Source organism: Pteronotus mesoamericanus, unplaced genomic scaffold, assembly GCF_021234165.1.
Source record: "Pteronotus mesoamericanus isolate MK-2021 breed Mesoamerican mustached bat unplaced genomic scaffold, CSHL_Meso_final contig_94, whole genome shotgun sequence".
In the NCBI taxonomy this organism is placed as follows: Eukaryota; Metazoa; Chordata; class Mammalia; order Chiroptera; family Mormoopidae; genus Pteronotus; species Pteronotus mesoamericanus.
In genome coordinates, this window is record NW_026555285.1 from 11,816,642 (window position 1) to 11,824,500 (window position 7,859).

General features: G+C 36.0%; 1 pseudogene; it reads left to right on the forward strand.

The window, feature by feature from the left end:
- The first annotated feature begins 448 nt into the window (after positions 1 to 448).
- On the forward strand, positions 449 to 1,033 carry LOC129081089 (mitotic spindle assembly checkpoint protein MAD2A-like; annotated as a pseudogene).
- The last annotated feature ends 6,826 nt before the right edge of the window (positions 1,034 to 7,859 follow it).

Here is a 7,859-nt window from a genome sequence, read left to right on the forward strand (position 1 = left end):
TGCTAATATATATTTGCAGAAAAGTGATATTGGTATTTTTCTAATTGCAAAAAGGAAAACGTGCAAAAGTATCAACGCACTTTTAAAAAATTGAATATTACATTCACTTATTTGAGTCATTGTATAACAATTCTTAAAGGGGCAACATAGTTTATTGTCCATGAGACCAGCATAAAACAGCAAGGACAGCGACACGCAGACTGAAGAGAGAGGAATGGAAGGGAATGCTGAGAAGGAAGGGTGGCAGGGAGGAACATGACTGCTTAGAAAACATAAGAACAAGTTTAAAGAAAACATATCTGATGAAAATAACTGATTTCTAATATTCAATAGACATTGGTGTCCAGCTTAATTATCTCCTAGGAGGGGCTGTTTTAAACAGTGGAGCTGCGGCAGAGCCCGCGGCGACCGTGTGTGCTGCGCATGAGCAGCAACGGTGGGCCTGGCCATGGGGCTGCAGCTCTCCCGGGAGCAAGGCACAGCTCCGCATGGCAAGTCCCCAAACCCTGCCCTAGCCGTTTTCATTTGGCACCAACAGCATTTTATATTAGTGTGGTATTCATCCATCTGAAACTTTTAGTCAAGTGCAGAAATAGAGACCGACCTTGCTTGTGACTACTGATCCTGAGCTCATTAAATGTCTAAATAATGTGGTGGAACAACTAAAGATTGGTTATACAAGTGTCCAGAAATATTGAAAATGGTGAGGTCTTTGAAAGACAGCAATGATATTGATTGTAACAGACAGCTAAGAATGATAGTACACCCTCATAAAAATCCCAGAAAGTTATCCAACGTGAAATCCGCTAAGTGATCAAACAGATCACAGTTACAGTGACATTTCTGCCACTGTTGGAAGTTTCTTGTTCATTTAATTTACTGGTCTATATTGGCAAAGGTTTGGCTGCAGCTGAAGAGTGGGAAGATCACACAGTACATTACCAGTTCTGAGCAAGTCCATCTGCACTCCTTCACTACTACAATCCAGAAAGTAAACAGCATGGCTGCCTGCAAAATCCCTGTCTGTGACTGAGGATGACACAAGAACACTAATGTACTTCTCAGATGTGTGTTTCCTGAAACCAAGACAACTATAGTTGATTCATTTATTTTATGGGGAAAATTTAAAATTGTACTTTATTGAACTGTACATAATTGTTCCATTTTTTGGTACCTGTTTGACTTTCCATAGGGTTGACATAATTTTTGTACACTGTTCAAAAGGGAACCAGCACATTACATCAAGACTGTAATATCAATTCCTTTGATGGTGGTAACCATAGATGGGAAAACTTCATGCTACAAAGCTAAATGCCTTCCTAAATCAGACCTTTTAGTCAAGCAGCTTGACTCAGAATATAGGTAAATATGATATATAGCAAAAAAAGTCTGAATATTCAAAATCTTTGCTTAGGTACTAAAAAAACCTGATAATCTACAATAATAAAATATTGTTATAGGACTTTTTTGCAATTTATTTTATTTGTATAGTTTCATATAGTTTCCATATTGACAAAAATTTCCAATTATTTGATTTTAATGCATGCAATGTATACCTACAAAGCTACCACTATTTCTACTATTTAAATTCCAATGATACAGAACTCTTAAAAATGTCTTTTTGTGTTTCATAAAAGTCAAGCTTTAAATAACAATGATAAAGTTAAATGTGAATGTTTAATAAATAAATAGTGGCATGGGATTTGGAGTACTGAGGAAAATACTTTCAATACCTCCCTCTACCTGCTTGTTACTAATTATCTTCCTTTATCTATTATTGATTAATTCTGTGACCTTGGACACATTTTCTATCTTTCTTTTCTTCTGGATATTATTCTCAAGTTTTAAGTAAAATTATATTGGAAAAACATTTGAAAGCATAAAACACCATGCAACTAGGAGTTGTAATGTGAATAGTATTTACCATTAGTAAAATAAAGTAGATACTTCTGGTTTAACAAGTGAAGGAATATTAGTACCAGGATTCATATCATCTAGGTGACAGTCTGCACTGAGCTCTTCAAGTTGTATAATCTTGGGTAAGTTTTTACCATTTCATATTGGCATCTCTGAAGTGCTAAGTTACTAATGAATTTACAGAAACAAAAATTATGTTGTGAGTGGGCTTTTAAATCCAGGTACTGCTAAACAATTACAGAAAGAAAATGTTTTATTGTTTTGTTTTTACTATTATATAGTTCAGAAACCAATTGCCATTTTTTCCTATAAAAACATAATTTTACTAAAGTAACCTAAATACAAAATGTTTACACATAATCAGCTAACAAATATATGCACTTTTTTAAATATCGAACAAATTTGGAATCTCACAAATTTACCTGAAATGAGTTTCCTGTTTGTATAAGGCAACCTGGTCATATTTCAATGAGAACAATGAAATCCGAGTGGAGAAGTATCTGGCCAACTCAGAAAGACAAGGTTAGAACTCAGGACTCCCACATTTGGGTTGAAATATCCCTCCTACCACTTTGATGCTTCTATTATTTAGTACTCAAATTAGCTGTCAAACAACAAAAAGTCTTTTGTCATATTTGGATTAGAACAGCCACTATGTGGTTTGGAAGGAATCAGCCAACATAAGGTGGTATCATCTGTGAAAAGAAAGAGGTCATTATTGGCTATTTCTGTGAGGTGGCTTGAAAAGAGGAGGGGAAGAGTGTCAGACTCTGCATGTATCCTTGAAGTTTTTCAGGATAACACTCCATTAACAATGACAAGTTGCCATCTGTTAGTGAACTCTTCCAGAAGAGAGAGAAAGCTACCCAAGAACATTTTGCTACAGTCAAACTGATTCTCCAAATCCAGCCCTTGGTTTTGTTGCATGTGCCAACAGATATCCATGGTCACTGGTCAACTTTCTCAGTGAACTAAATAAATGTCATGGAATAAATTATAAGTATTTCTAAATTATAAATTGCTACTTGAAAGAAGCTGTCAATTATTGTAGTGATAAAAAAGGCATTTAATTTATACTTTAATAACTTTGCCTCTAAGTATATTCAGTAATGCCATTATTTGGTTATTTTCTACCAAACTATATATTTCTAGGAAGTGTGTAAGGCTGCTCTGGAGGAAAATATGAAACTGACCAGTTTATGGATCCACCATAAATTGCATCTCCTGCAGATATCCTGATTTAGAAAGCAATAAATTATGAGTACCTCTCCATTTCATACATACTTAACTTGGGAAAAGTCAAGGAATGAAACATTTTCACCTTGGCATATTGGGAACTTAGAAGATACAAAAATCTTTTAATAAAAAATATTTTCACTGGCTTGCATGTAGTTTTTATGAAATGCAACTAAATACATAGTGTATATATATATATATATATATATATATATATCTTAAAAAGATGCAAAAACCCCAGGTTATTTATAAAGATAGAAAATAAAGTTTTATTTGTGTTAAGAATACATTTTTATATTTAAAATATTAGTAGCTAGACTGCAAGAATACTAATATTTCAAAAATTGTAATCTTTGACATACTGACAATATTGAATTTTAGCTGAGCTCTATACTCTTGGAAAACATAGAAGGTTAAGAAATCTGCCCACCCTCTTGTATTATTTGAAATACCTTAGTGAAAGGGACCACCCTTACCATATGACTTAACACAAAACTAAAAGATGCCCACTTGCTTTCCTATCATCTGGGCAGACATAGACTCCCCACATTCCCTTTTACCTCATAAATGATTGACTGAACTATTCGTCCCCAGTGATCAGCTGGAAAATGCTTTTACATTAAACTTTGGTTAAACTGTCCTCTTTGACTAGGTTCCTGTTTTTTGCCTACTCATAACCTGAGCAGCATACAATCTCTCCTTAAATAGTTCCCAACCCACCCCACCTCTAAATTGGGTTACCCTAGGCAAAACATTCTCTGATCTACTATCTCATCAAACCACCTTATCATCTTGCTGCTCTCACCTGGTTCTTTCTGGTTTTATTTACTCCTTTCCACACAAGAAAATGTTTTGCTTAACCCTTAAGATGCTTGCTTATTTTATGTTCAGAGAATTCTCTGTATTGCAATAGTTCCCCTGCCCCCAGCATCACAATGGTCTCTTTCCCACCTCCTATGACAATGCTTTTAAATAAAGTTTCTCTTTGCTAAGTCTGATTTTTTAAAATTTGACAGTAAAATGCAATGAATGTGAATTACTTCGGGTGTTTTGACAATGTCCTTCACCAGAAAGGCTAGAAAAATTGCTAAACAAGATGGCTTCCACATTTTGACCAATCATTGTTATCTTTCTGTTATTTCAATTGTAATACCTTTTCATCTTCCTTTATGAAGAAATCATCAATATTTCATTGACTATGCAATAAAATTTTTACATTTAACCCTACCTAAAGAATAAAAAAGGTCATTAAATTATTTGAATTTACAGCAGGTGAAGAAGCACCTATGATTTTTTTAATCACACATTTTAACACTTCATGTAATTTTTCTGAATAAAAATGAAAAAATACCCCCAAAAAAGCATGCCATGTAGTCAGAGCAATATGAAAAAACACAGTAGTAAGGTGTATCGTCTTCTGGCTAAACTGAAAATTGTGCTTGAGAGAAATGGTTCTCCTTATATTAACAAGCAATTCTAGATGAGCCATTTTTAAAAAAAATAAAATTCTATCTGTGATACCAGTTAACTGGAAACCAGTGACAGTCTGCTATTTAATTTCCAGAGTGTTAATTAATAAATCAAAGGAGGAATGTACATAATGAATAAACAATTTTAAGTGAATGATTTTCAATAAGAAAAATGCAGCATGGTTCTGCTTTCTCAGGCTTTATCTGATTTGTTTGCGCTTGCTTCCATAATTTGTCATGGTCAAATTGAGTTTTAAAACTATTCTCTAAGGCAACTGCTCTGTCACAATATTGATGTTCTTAGAGAATTTAATGAGAAGGTGCTACATTTTAATATCAAAATCACTGATGGAACTAATAATGGTCAGACCAAGGACCAGTCCTCATGGGTTATGAATGCAATTTAATATATATGCTTTAAGCACTTACTAGTACCTAGCACTGTTTCTCTGTGAATTAACTGTGAAAGAGTCATAAGAGAAAAAAATAAAGAAAGAAAGGAAGAAAGAAGGAAAGAAAGAAGGAAAGAAGGAAGGAAGGAAGGAAGGAAGGGAGCGGGGAGAAAGAAAAGAAAAAGCACACTAGAACCAATACATTTAAATCCCTGTATCCCTACATGTACAACATTGGGGAGGCTTTATGAGAGAGGGGGAGAAATTCCAAAAGAAGTGTTCTTTTTCTGACTGAATTAAAATGTTGCCTAGGTCTGGGAAGGAGGATTCTACTATGCTGCATATGGATCCAGCTAACTTTGCCTTTTGAATTCTGATTCCTGCCATCTGCCTTGTTCACTGATGATCTGCTTCTTTTCTGCTTGGATAGACTTCCTAGCTTAGCTCTGTTCCCACTGCTCAGGGCCTGACCACCGTCTCCTATCCAAACATATACATTTACCATTCTTCCTGCCCCAGGATGCTGGATATAGCCCCCTTTACAGTTTCCTGCTCCTGTTATTTCCTAGAATGCTATTGAACTTCTTTCCTTTCTTTGGACCTTGTTGTGAAACTGACTCCATTCCTTTTTAATCACTTGAACAGGTTGATTACAAAATAATTTGCACACTGACAGTTCTTTCTCAATGATGCTATTTTGGTCAGATATCTCAGCTGCCTTGTTCTAACTAGTTCCACACTCCATTGAAATTATGGTTGGTCATTGCTTTCCTTGTTCCTCTTCTCTCTCATATTATTTGATGCAATATCTGGTTGATTTTTAAGTTTTTAAATGTAGTCACTAACCTCTAAATGTTATATAATTACAACGGTAATTTTTCTGAAGTCCAAGTATTGCTAATCAGGAAATTTTTTTTCTTAAAGATTTTTAAATTTTCTTTTTAGACAGAGAGGAAGGGAGGGAGAAAGAGAGGGAGAGAAACATCAATGTGTGGTTGCTTCTTGTGTGCTCCCCACTGGGGACCTGGCCCACAACCCAGGCATGTGCCCTGACTGGGAATTGAACAATCAACCTTTTGGTTTGTAGGCTGGCAGTCAAACCACTGAGCCACATCAGCCAGGATGATAATCAGGACATTTCTAACAAATAAGTACCAAAAATTGAAGTCTCAAGAATAAGGTGGTCCCAAGAATACAGTAATTTCTGCTCATTTTTTTAAAAAGGTACATGTGATTTCTATTATTGTTAGCAATTTCCCTTTGGTCTATGAATATGCAAAACAGTAATTAACATCAGTCATAATTTTATTTAATCATTAAAGAATTAATTCTCAGTTGACTTCCAGTCAAGATGGTAGCAAAGGTAGATACAATTTGCTTCCTCACACAACCAAAAAAGGACAACAACCAATTTAAAAACAAAAACAACCAGAACTTCCTGAAAATCAAACTGCATGGAAGTCTGACAACCAAGGAGTTAAAGAAGAAACATTCACCCAGACCAGTAAGAGGGTTGGAGACAGGCAGCTGGGGCAGAAAGGACAAGGGCAAAGTGGCAGCTGGCAGACTGAGGGGTCCCACATTCAAATGCAGATAAGCCAGAAGGAACAACTCGGGAGTGAGACAGTCCTCACAACCTAGGCTTCCAGCGTGGGAAACTAAAGCCTCAACACCTCTGGCAGTAAAACCCTGTGGGGTTTGTGGTGGCAGGAGAAACTCCTAGCCTCATAGAAGAGTTCACTGGAGAGACCCACCAGGTCTTTGAACGTTCACAAACCCACCCACTCTGGAATTCCCACCAAAAGGGCCTAATTTGCTTGTGGGTAGTGGGCAGCCAAGAAAGCAGCATTGTTCCCTTTCTGATCCCTCTCACACATTCAGTGCTACAAAAACGCAGCAACCTGAGTTACCCTGCCCGATGAGGAGATAGTCAACTCATCAGAAGCAGAATTCAGAAAACTGATAATCAAGATGCTCAGAGAAATGGTTGAGTACAGATGCAAAATGGAGGAAAAAATGAAGGCTATGCAAAGTCAATTAAGGAAAAATATACAGGGAACCAACAGTGAAGGGAAGGAAACCTGGACTCAAATCAACAACTTGGAACAGAAGGAAGAAATAAACATTCAACCAGAACAGAATGAAGAAACAAGAATTTAAAAAAATGAGGAGAGGATTAGGAAACTCTGGGACAACATTAAACGTTCCAACATTCAAATCATAGGGGTACCAGAAGGACAAGAGGAAGACCAAGAAATTAAAAAATTATTTGAAAAAATAATGAAGGAAAACTTCCCCCACCTGGCGAAGGAAATAGACTTCCAGGATGTCCAGGAAGCTCAGAAAGTCTTAAAGAAATTAGACCCAAAGAAGGACACAACAAGACACATCATAATTAATTTACCCAAACATTAAAGATAAGGAGAGAATCTTAAAAGCAGCAAGATAAAAGAAGACAGTTACTTACAAAGGAGTTCTCATAAGACTATCAGCTGAATTCTCAAGAGAAACCTTACAGGCAAAAAGGAGCTGGCAAGAAGTACTCAAAGTCATGAAAGACAAGGACCTACATCCAAGATTACTCCATCCAGAAAAGCTATAATTTAGAATGGAAGGGCAGATAAAGTGCTTCCCAGGTAAGGTAAACCTAAAGGAGTTTATTATCATCACCAAGTCCTTATTATATGAAATGTTAGAGGGACTTATCTAAGAAAAAGAATATCAAAACTATGAACAATAAAATGGCAACAAACTCACAACTATCAACTAAACCTAAAAACCGAAAACAAACTAAGCAAACAACTAGAACTGGAACAGAATCACAGAAATGGAGATCACATGGCAG